We start from the raw sequence: 12,004 nt of genomic DNA, 5'->3' as shown, positions 1-12,004 counted from the left end.
GATGGGTGAGATCCCGGGCGCAGGCACATGTCAGGGCATGCGGTAGCTGGAGAGCGGCCAGCAGAGAGCTTAGGAGGTGGTTGGGCCACTGGCCCCATCTCTGGGGAGGCAGGCGGACTGACAAATCTGGCCATGCTGGGACAATAGTGACCTAGCAGAGTCAAGGAATTACGGTTACACACGCACATTCATACACTTGTAGCTACACATAGAAAACACACGCACGCCAAGAGGAAAGTCATTACAGAAATAGCCAAGAAGACAGAGAAATGAACACACTAGTACACACAGACCTGATGTTGCCCGCCTCAACACACACCACATTGTAGGGGTAGAAAAAATAGTCCTTTCCTTCTAGCTTCTTGGGCTGGTCTGATAATTAAATTGATGTAAGTAACAGGAGAAAAACAGATTTAATTATGTACTTCAGGAGCCCAAGAAGCCCTGAGATTCAAAGGCAATTGAGGTTTATATGCCATCTCGAGCTAAGGAACGGAACAGGGGCCTGGGACTTCAAAAGGGCGGAGGGCAATTCACCGGCAGATGTTTGGGAGTCAGATGTTTGCCCCGCCAAGCAGGTAAGTCTTTTAGATAAAAAGTTATCTCTGGTAATAGCTGTCCTTGTGGTTCAGGACCCTATCTAAATTCTTCTAGGCAGTTAAGGGAGAGGTAAAAAGCTTGTCCCCGAGTCCGCTGGGTGTCGATTGCCTTCAGCTCAAAATAATTCACATGCCAAGGTGGCACATTTTGGGGTGTCCTATCCTGCTCCCCTTTACCGTGCACATACACAAAGCAAAAGTGCAGAGACTTCGCAGGGGCAACACAATAAAGCTACCTACGAAGATGTGTGCAGAAAAGCTCACGTAAGGCTGGTGCCACAAAACAAAGGCAAGAGGTTAGCAGCTACCTGGATTTGTCCTTGTCGTAGTAGAAAAAATAACACTATCTATGTAAAGACCATTTTAAACTGTGAGACATTATGCAAATGTGGTAATGGTAATAACTTAAGAGAATTGGTGTATTTTCATAACTGCCTTAGAGACAGCTGCTCATGGACACACGATTTGACATCCTTTGAGCATTTACTGGTGCCAGGCACCCTGTTAAAGGTCCTGTTGAGGGGCACCTGGGTAGCTCAGTCATTAAGCATCTGCCTTCGGCTCAGGTCATGATCCCGGGGTCCTGGGATCGAGCCCCGCATCGGGCTCCCTGCTCAGCGGGAAGCCTGCTTCTCCCTCTCCCGCTCCCCCGACTTGTGTTTCCTCTCTCGCTCTGTCTCTGTCAAATAAATAAATAAAATCCTAAAAAAAAATAAAAGCCCCTATTGAAAATACTGAGGTTGGTTTCAGGGTGTGGGCTGCTGACTCAGCGGCACCTCACCCTATGCGTGGGGAGGGACGCCGACCAGGAGAACTCTCCTGAGGGTCTTAAGGAAACTGAACACTAAGTGTAAAGGGGAGACCCAAAGGAACTAGGGTTCCCATCTGCTAATCAATCAGGTGAGGCTTCATGGAAGAGTGGCATTTGAGATGACTTTGAACAGTGGGTTCACAGGGTGGGATCCCACAGGGTCAGATGTGGAAGATGACTGTGAGGAAGAGAATGGAATCAGCAAAGGCCTTGAGCTGGAAAAGTACAGGATGTGTTTGGGGAATCACAAGAAAAACAATCTTACAGTAAGTTTCCTGTAAAGGAGTAGTGGGAAGTAATGATTCTGGAAAGGAGGTGGGCAGAGTGGGGAGAGCTTAGCTGAAGCTCCAGGCCAGGAGATTGAGTTTGACTCTAGATGCTGGATTCTGTGGGTCACGGAAGGATATAAAAGGAGGGTAGTTCAAGCTGGGAACTAAGTAGGATGACAAGTATGCCCTGGGTGGGGAGACACTGAGGCAGGGAATAGGAGGCTATTGGAAGGGTTCAGGTGGAAGGTAACAAGGGCCTGAGATGGGCCATGGAAGAGGGAAACAAGAGGCAGGGTGGCAGTAAGAGACATCCCTAGCATAAGACCACAGCGAGTTAGCAATGAGATGGGAATCATTAGAACCTGGGAGTGTGGAGAGTGGGGTGCTGACAGTAAGAGCATGAAGGCATCAAGGCTGACTCCAGGGATTTGAAAGGCATCTGGCTCAGGTCTTTACTCCAGATCATATTATGCCTGGTGCACGCAGAGTACACGTATGATCTCTTCCGTTACAGGCTGTGTCACACGTGTCTCTGTGCCCTGCATGAAACCCAGCACAGTGCCTTACCTGTAGTAGTTGCTCAACAGTCTTGTTAAATGAAAGCTGGAAATGCAGAACGATAAATGCACATATGGTATTCACACCCTGGCTGGGTCACCCTAAGCTTTGAGACACAGATACATTCTTTCAAACCCCACATACAGATTTTTAGCATCTTAAGAACAGCTGGGACAATTCTTACACACCAAACAAGGAACACCTAATGGCATTTCTCAAGCAAGGATGTGTGGGATGCAAATAGGGACATCCCCACATTTGGACTCCAATAGATACGTTATTGCTGTATATACAACTGCTACCTGGGCCTCTATGTTGCTTTATTTTATACCCATTACTGCTATCTAAACTCATGTGTTACCTACTTCTTCCTGACCAGCAGAAAACACACCTCCTCTACAGAGACACATCCCTTTCCCATACCTGCCTTTCACACCTGCCAACATCATTGTTTTTACACTCAAGCAGTGAGCCTGCACACCGACCTGCACCCTTATTCCAAGGCAACCTGCACACTACACAGTGATTAACACGAATACAAGACTACTTGCATATGTGGATGGGCCCACATACATGCTCACACAGATATAAATTGGGAGTGGGGGGGATAGTGATGATGGAAGGACATGGCTTGGTGGGAGGCAGGGTGGGGGGCACCCACGGTCAGGAATGCACAACTTGTTTATGATGGAAAATTTCTCTAGGGCATTTGGCAGGGAGGGGAAATGAAGAGGGATGTCAGGATCTTGTTTCACCACTACCTCCCACATCTGGAATCTGGGCCTCCAGCTGGGCCTAGTTATCTTTACCGTCCTCCTGGCACAAAGAGACCTTTCTTTGTAGCAAGACCAGAATAGGACAGAGAAGAACCGGAAAACTCAGACTACTCGCCATTCCTTCCCAACCAATCTCATCCCTGTTCCTCCACCCTCAGAGACCCGGGGCTCTGCCTCATCCGCCCGCACCCCCCCATACAGGAAGCTAGGGAAAGGTTGAGAGTGAATCATTAAGCCAATGAAAGGGTGTGGGGGTGAGTGCTGGGGGATGAGTTAAGGCCAGGAAGGGCCAGGGGCTGAGACCAGCAGCTGCACCAGTTCTCACTGCCTGAATCCTAGGGAAACGGGCCCTTGGCCCCTTTCCATTTCACTGCTCTCACGGCTCCTCATTTCCTCCCCATCTTCCCCAAGATTGCTATGATCCTTCCTTTCCCTCATTTGACCTGTGATCTTGACCTCCCACCAACCTCTTTCTTAGCCCCTTGTTCATTTTCTTACAACACTTGCTACATGGGGAATCATTTTATGTATTTGTTTACTTTTTGTTGTTTGTCTCCCCCCACTGGAATATAATCTCCATAAACATACAGGATGACGTCCGCTCTTTTTCTCATGGTATCTTGGTGGTATCTCCAGTACTTGGCCTTTCACCCAGTAGGAGGTTAACAAATATTCTTAAATCCATCTCCTCTGAGGAGCTATCCTTCACCCTCAGAGGTGTCTGTTTGTCCAGCTGTGTGTCCTTTCAGAGGTTCCCCCCTCCCCCACCCACCTCCCACCAAATGCTTCCTCTCCAAAGAGGAGATGCTGGATGCTCAACTGTGGCTCAGGAGGATCTGCCATTAAATTGGGAATAACTGAGCAGGTGATGGATGGCAAAGCACTGGCCCTCACTCTGTAAATCCCTGGCATAAGAGTGAGTCATGCCTGCCGGCCCACCTAGAGTACTGCTACATTGCTGACCGAAGTCTAGAATGGGGGACAAGGGTAATGGGAAGGAGACAGATATTTAGAAGTGGGAGCATTTGAAAAAGGGAAAGAGGTAGAGGGCTGGAGTCAGGGTACTCAGGAAATAGAGACTGAAAGCTCAGTGGCACCCGACATTTGGTAGATGCTCAGCAACTTTGTTGACTTGAGATGGATTTGTGATAGACAGGAGATATGGTGTAGCAAAAAAGAGCATATTAGAATCTGGTGGTGTTAGAGGAAACTGGGTTTAAATTCCGGCTCTGCTACCTATTAACTACATGATACTGGGCCAGTTACTTCTCTGAAAATGTCTCCTCAATTGCAAAGTGGGCATATTGGTTTTAAGGTTTAAGGTGAGGCTTAAGGATACGAGTGTATGCTCCTAGGCACATAGCAGGTGCTTCTTCTGTGATGGTCATTATTAGTATTATACGAGGAGGGACTGCTTTGGAGGGGATGTGGGCAGCAGTGAGCTAACCCGGGAGCAGGAGACCAGGATGACAAAATAGCCTCCAACTGCTAAGATCATCAAGAGATAGAATTTCTCTTTCTGTTTTCATCCCCCGCCCCCCCCCCCCACCCCTTCCTTCCCTCTCCATCTCAGGGCAGGTTTTGTGGCTTTTTCGTTTCTCCAAAGAAGCAGAGACTTCTGCATTCCTAGTTCTTGTTGGGCCAATGTGACTGATTTTAAATACCCTTCCCCTGGCCCTATGCGCACACGTTCTCATTGGAACAATTCTTGCCAGAGGTATGGCGGTAGGGTGGGGTGGTGAGTTCTTGGCAGCGAGTTAATAAATGGCCATCAGAAACAACGATTCGGGCCTTAGGAGGGTCAAGATCAGTTCCTGGCAGTTTTCCCTGATGCAAAAGGAAGGCAAGAGTGCGTGGAGCACCAAGGTAAGGTCACAAGAGAACACGGTATCCCCTGCCTTGGGATGCAGGTTGGCCCCTCCTAGCTCAGCTCAACTCAACCCAAATTCCCTGGAGGCTGCTGAGAGTGGGGGAGCTGAGAAGGGACCCAGTGTGCCTGTTGTTCTGCCAACGCTGGCTTCCCAGGGCCCCGTGCTGTAGCTCCACCCTTTGGCCTCAGTTTCCTACTGGGTAATAACTTCATGAGAACAGGACTTTAACCATCTTGTTCACTGCTCTGTATTCAGTGCCTAAAACTGTGCTTCTCCATCACTACCAGCCGCCTGCAAAGGCTGGGAATGTAGGGCCCTTTAATCCATTAATGTTGCAGAGCTGGGACTTCATATGGGAAGCAGCTTGCCTCTCTCTGTAGAGCGCTCCCATATCAGCATTGGAAAGTATGATGGTGATTTAATTCAAAGCACAGAAGAGGTGGTGGGGGAGGGGAAAGTGCAACAAATAAAGTATTTCCCCCTTTGTCCTGCTTTTTCAGACACCCTGTATTTACTGGATGAGTTGATCTGTAAAGTCAACTGCTTAGATTAAAGGCTCTCTCCCTCCTCTGCAACCCCATGATTCAACAACATCTCCCATGGGTTCTCAAAAGTTAAACTAAGTCTCCCTCCTACTTCCAACACAGCTGCCATAGGGTCTTTTCTTTGAAGGTTGGGAGAGGCCTCTGCGGGTGGGATGAGTGCTCCCGGCTGGCAGGTCTCCAGTTCCTGCCTGGCTGTCTCGCGTGTTAGCGCTGGGGCTTGACTGGCTGCCAGGGGGTGAGCCCTGAAGTGGTTTTCTGGGAAGGGTAGGTGCCTGTGTGACTCAGAACCAAGTTAGGGAAAAAACACGCTCGCTCAATCTCTGGCACCCTCCTGCCTGGCCTGGCTTTTACCATGAGCTCATGAAAGAGGAAGCTGGGCCAGGCAGACTGTAACCCTGCCTTCCCTCATGTTTTCTCTCCATGGCCTCATGGATTCCCTGGAGTGTCTGGGCCTCATGTTGCCGTCATCCTGGCTCCGGGGTGGCCCTGACCCTACCCTTCTATGACAGTCTCTCTTCCCAGACATTGGTCAGTTTTTTTCCTCAGGTTGGAAATCCCACCCCGCATAGAAGGGGATTGTTCACAAGGGGAGGCTGAGAATACTGTGTCCCTTGGGCCTGTTGATCTCCACCATGAACCATGACCGTTTGGGTTTGCTCCTGTAACCGCTGTATCCCTGAAACAGACCGAGTGGTGCTACCCCTGGGAGCCTGAACTAAGGGGTTGCTTGGGAGCTAGGGTTCCCCAATTCAGGAAAGAAACAGGGGGTCCCAAAGTACTGGACAGCTGAGCTACCCTCAGGGCTGCTTTATACTGAGACTTACCTAATACTTTTGGCATGCAGAATAATCCACTACCAGAGAGGCACATTTTATTTCAGTGGAAATTATGACAAGGATGGGCCACAAAGAACCTTCCTAACTCTCCTGCCCACAGTCCATCTTCTTTGTCTTCCCCAGAGCTTTCTGTTAAAAGATGGACTTAACCAAGTCAGTGCCTGCCTACCGACTTCTGTGCCCCAAACTCTCTGGTGGGGCTGCACTGGCTTCTCAACCTGAATCCGGGCAACTTCATCCAGGCTTTCTCTCTCAACTCCCACAAAGCTGTCCCAGTGCCCGAGATACAGCGGTAAGTCTGATTTTGTGCTTTTTCTCACATGTGCCTAATTCTTACCCACTGGACCCTTCACACATGAGGCTTCTTCTTTTTCCTCTCCATTCTCCTGAGTCTCCTGACTCCCGCATGCAGTATTAGTCCACCTACTTTGTACATAAACCTCTTGAGGCATCAAACACAATTATAGTCATTTGTCTATTGATCTTTTTTTTAAATGCATTTATTTATTTGAGAGAGAGAGCACTATCGGGAGAGGCAGAGGGAGAATCTCAAGCAGACTCCCTGCTGAGCGTGGAAGCTGACTTGGGGCTCCATCTCACAACCCTGAGATCATGACCTGAGCCGAAAACAAGAGTCGGACGCTTAACTGACTAAGCCACCCAGGTGCCCCTGTCTATTGATCTTTCTGGTTCTATTACCTTTTCTGGTCACCACCACCAGATATTGTAATGAAGCCATTTTGATGCCAGGAAACTTTTGACAAGGCAAAAAAAAGTTATTAAATTGTCAGCGTTTAAAGAAAATCAGAAAGAAATGTATAAAGCCAATATTCTCAACCCATCCCTGTGAGTTGTGTTCATCCTGTTTCTGACTCCTACTCTTTCACATAGAATTTGCTAGTGCTTCGTGATATTGCCTTTTTATTAAAAGCCAAGCATTTTGAAGTATAGTTTACATATAGTAAAATGCATCCTTTTTAGGAGTACAGTTTGATGAGTTTTGACAAACTTGTACATTGTGCAAATGTTACTACAATCATGATATTGAGTATTTCCATTGCCTCATGTCCCTTTGTAGTCAATACCCTCTCTCTACTCCCAGCCCTCAGCAACTCCTGCTCTGATTTCCATTTTTGTAGTTTTGCCTATTCTAAAATGTCAGATAAATAAAATTATACTAGGCACTCTTTTGTGTCTGGATTCTTTTGCTCAGTATAATATCTCTGTGATTCTCCCATGTTCTTGCATGAATCAGTAGATCTTTCCTTTTAATTTCTTTATAGTATTCCATTGTATAAACATACTACATTTGGCTACTCTTTCACCATTGGTGGACATTTGTGGTTTTTTTCTTCTTTTCGGCTATTATGAGTAAAGCTACTGTGAATGTTTTATACAACTCTTTTTGTGGACATGTGTTCTTATTTTTCTTGAGAAAATATCTAGGAGTAGTATAGTTAGGTGTAGATTTAACTTTATAAGAAATTGCCATGGGAAAAAAAAAAAGAAATTACCATGTTGTTTTCCAGAGCAGTTTACCACTTTATTCTTTGACAGAACTGTTTAAGGAAGCTGCCTCAAAACATCTCTGTTGCAGGGGCGGCTGGCTGGCTCAGTTGGTAGAGGATGCAACTTTTGATCTCAGGGTGGTAAGTTCAAGCCCTACTTTGGGCTAAGTATAGCTTACTTAAAAAACAAAACAAACAAAAAATCCCTGTCTACCAAATCTGCCAAGTGAAAATTATTTCTTCCTAGAGAACAGGTTCTCAGGTTACCTCAGGGTACAGGGATGGGCCGGAATGCAGCTATCTCCTTGGTTAGCAGCCTCTCCCCTAAAGAACTGGCATGTCCTCAGGATGCTGCAGCAGTTTCCCTTGGATCTGCAGCAACTCCAGGAACATACCCTGCCTGCCCCCCCCCCCCCAGGCCACCATATGGCTCAGTATCTCTGTCTGCCTCGCTCCCCACTCAGTTTCTGCTACGTGGCTCTGCACAGGTCCCATGGCATCATGTACAGTAACACAAGCCCACGCTGTTAGACTTGTAGGCACTGTTCTTTCTGACTGCTATACATAAATCAATTCATTAAGCCTTCACAAATCCCTACTATTATTATTTTTAAGATTTATTTATTTATTTGAGGGGGGTAGGGGCAGAAGAAGAGAGAGAATCCCCAGCAGACTCCCTGCTGAGTGTGGAGCCTGACATGGGGCTCAGTCTCACATCCCTGAGATCATGACCTGAGCCTAAATCAAGAGTCCTATGCTTAACTGACTGAGCCCCGCCACGGCGCCCCCCCACTATTATTATTTATACCCTCATTTTACAGATGAGGAAAATGAGAGGTTCAATGAGGCAGCTCCCTTTCCCAAGACTGCATAGCTATAAAGTAGTTCAAGAGTTAGATTGGAACTCTGGTCCACCTCCTTCCGAAGCCCAGCAGTATGGCATATTGGCCAGAGAGTGGCGTCTGGAGCTATTTCACCTGGGTTCAATTCCATGTTCAAATTCATCTAGTATTCATGGTAAGCCTCTGAAAAGAGGGCCATTATAACATCTTTTTTTTTTTTACAAGTGAAGAGACAGCACAGAGGCGTTACATAGCAGGAGAGGGGCAGAGCTGGGATTGCCATCCAGGAAGTTTGGCTCCAGAGACAGAGCAACCAACCTCTGTGTTTTCCTGTCTCTCAACAATCCTCATTATTAATGTTATTATTTGGCTTGCTGCCCTGGCTCTTGGTGTCTTTGGGGTTTTACACTGCTCTGACATTTGCATCCTTGCTTGTGTCTCACTTTCCAACTCTGAATATGTTGTGCACCCAGCCCCCAGGATCGGATAACCTTAGTGGGCTGCCCTGTTGGCCATATCACTGGCCTCTTACCAGCCCTTGAGAACTGCCTCCAGCTCAGACAAGGATTCTAACCCAGCAGGTGAAGTCAGGAAGGTAAGTTATCTGCAGGGTGACCCAGGCCTAAGAAATCTCCTCCAGCAACTTACCTCAAGAGGATAAGGACTTGAGATCATCTCAAAGGATTATTTTTTTCCCTAAACAATTTTTGAGCTCTTTCAGACAATCATTCAACCCACTGTCAGGGCTTAGTACTGTACCTGACACGTATTAGGTACTCAACAGATTTTGATTGAATGATGAGTGAATGAATGAATAAAGAGACCCAGATTCTCTTAGTTTAGCTCTGTGCTGTTCCATGGGGTAGCATGTGACTATTTAAATTTTGATTAAAGAAAAATTGAAATTCAGTTTTTCATTTGCATCACCACATTTTAAGTACACAATAACCACACGTGGCTAGTGGTTATCATATTGGGAAGAGTGGATATAGCACATTTCCCTCATCATAGAAAGTTCTATTGGACAATACTGGGTTAGATGATGAGGTGAGAGAAGGAAAAATGGTGCATAGGGAAAACATTTATCACAGGCTGATGGCTTTACCTTGCTTTCAGCACTTTTAAAATAGTCTAGGTCAGTCCTCTCTCATTAGATTATGTTGCATACTACTCATTGAGAGGTCTAGGAGTCATTTCAGAAATCTGTTATTGAGAAACATATCTCTGATCATATCCATGACCCAAATTTCTGAGAAAATGAAAACAAGAGATTGAAGGAGGAACTAAAGCCACAGTGTTCTTTGTGTCATAGGCCACAGGAAACGAACCCATCCAAGATGCTTTGTGCCCGTTATTTCATCTGGTCCTCCTAGCAGCCCTGCAGGACACAGAAGGGCAGTGAAGGTAAGTGGCCGGAAGTCATGGACTTGTGAAATGGTGGCAGTTAAGTCCCCACACTCAAAACATCAGTAGACTGACAAATGTGTTCCAACTAAGAGCAGTAGAAAGCAGAAAAAATGGATAAAATATGCTTCAAGAACCTTATAACTCAGTGAAGGGAAAACAAGAGAAACACATAATAACTATAAAACCGTACATACACACACATGTATTTATATATTATATATATACACGTATACACTAATATGTATATATTATATACATTATATATGTGTGTAGACACACACACACACACACACACACTAGCATAATAACTAACATTTGTTTGGCATATTAGAGCTTACAGGTACTTTTCCTCAGCAAATCACTGTGATGAATGTCAAATGAATAGAATGTTGATACAGAAAGCAAGCGTTCTAGGAATTCAGAGCAGGGTGAGATCACTGCACGATGGGGTGAGGGGGGAAGTTTTGGTTGAGGCACAGAACTAGCAAGAATGCTGGGCAGTCCCACAAACCCGAATACAACTTCTGGCTTCCCGTATTACAAAGTTGCCAGATTCTCCATTGCTTCTAGTTTTTCATGAGATGATTATAAATTCATTTTACTTTCTAGAGGATAAAATGTTGACTGAGAGCTTAGTGGTCTGTGTTTTCTCTCTGATCCTCCATCCAACTGATCAACATATTAAAAAAAACAACAACAAACCTCCCACACATTTCATGTGATTCTAGACACATAGAGTCACTTCAGCCCTCTAGATGTAAAAAGATTTGAGTTGCCTTTACTTAATTACCCTGTGATGAGCATCCTGTGGTATAGCTCCAACACCTACTCAACACTCAGGGTTATGTAATGTCAATTCTGCCCATAATTCCTGCGGTGCAGAATGCATAAAGCTCCTGCCCTGCATTCTGACTGGGCTTGTCTCAGTTCTCCTTGCATAATCATGGCCACCTTCCTGTTGGTAGTGATTTAGAAATGTCTTTCTAAGGTTCTGTGCACTTTGCCTCAGCTCCTTTAATTTTTTCTAAAGCTTCTTTCTTTCTTCCTTTGGATTTCTTTGGTTTCAAGCCACAGAAACTCATTATGGCTAACTTAAACAGAAAAGTTGATTATTGGGAAGATACTGGATAGCTCACAGAATCAAAGGAAGGCTAGAGAACTAGGCTTAGGGAACACAGCAATGAATGCAGCTCCAGGGGATTCAGTGGCAGGAATCAAGTCTTGCCCTTGCTATCTGCTGAAATGAATGAGTAACAATTAGATTTTTCCATCTCTCCCATTCATGTTCATCATCCCAAGCCCCAGCAGACGGAGTCTGATTAACCTAGTTTAGGCAGGAGCTAGGGAAAGAAAGGACACCTTATCTGATAGTCATTACCACCGACCGCAAAGAGGTAACTCCCCAATGAATCCAGTGACTGTTGTCAGAGGAGGAGAGGGTGTGTGCTGGTTGATCAAACCCCAGAACATATCCACCATACCCCATTTTCTCTTCCTAACCTCCATTTCCAATTATCCATAATGGGAGTGACCAATATGTCTTCCAAGGTTATAGAAAAGATGTTTTTTAAAAATCCATTTGGGAGTGCCTGGGTGGCCCAGTTGTTAGGCGTCTGCCTTCGGCTCAGGTCATGATCCCAGGGTCCTGGGATTGAGAGCCCCGCATCGGGCTCCCTGCTCAGCGGGAAGCCTGCTTTCCCCTCTCCCACTCCCCCTGTTTGTGTTCCCTTTCTCGCTGTGTCTCTCTCTGTCAAATAAATAAATAAAATCTTTAAAAAAATAAAAATAAAAATCCATTTGTATTGGAATTTTTCCCAAAAGGTATTAATGGTTGGAGAAATTTGGCCTTGCCCCTCAGCAGTTGGGTAGGAGGATTAGAGAAGGTAATGTATGCAAAATGCCTGTTACAGTGCCTAGCATGTAGCAAGGTCCATTAAATGTCATTGCCAGCCCAGCCCTTCCCCAGTGGTTTGCAGGAGCCC

The 12,004-nt window shown here is 46.0% G+C and overlaps 1 long non-coding RNA gene across 1 annotated transcript; it reads left to right on the top strand.

The window, feature by feature from the left end:
- Positions 1-4,751: 4,751 nt before the first annotated feature.
- Positions 4,752-10,019, top strand: LOC113927297. The gene is made up of 3 exons (XR_003521574.1): positions 4,752-4,879; positions 6,389-6,557; positions 9,928-10,019. It is a non-coding gene; the product is annotated as an uncharacterized LOC113927297 (long non-coding RNA).
- Positions 10,020-12,004: the final 1,985 nt, after the last annotated feature.

This window comes from Zalophus californianus, chromosome 7, assembly GCF_009762305.2.
Source record: "Zalophus californianus isolate mZalCal1 chromosome 7, mZalCal1.pri.v2, whole genome shotgun sequence".
Lineage (NCBI taxonomy): Eukaryota > Metazoa > Chordata > Mammalia > Carnivora > Otariidae > Zalophus > Zalophus californianus.
This window is presented reverse-complemented; position numbering and strand designations above follow the sequence as displayed.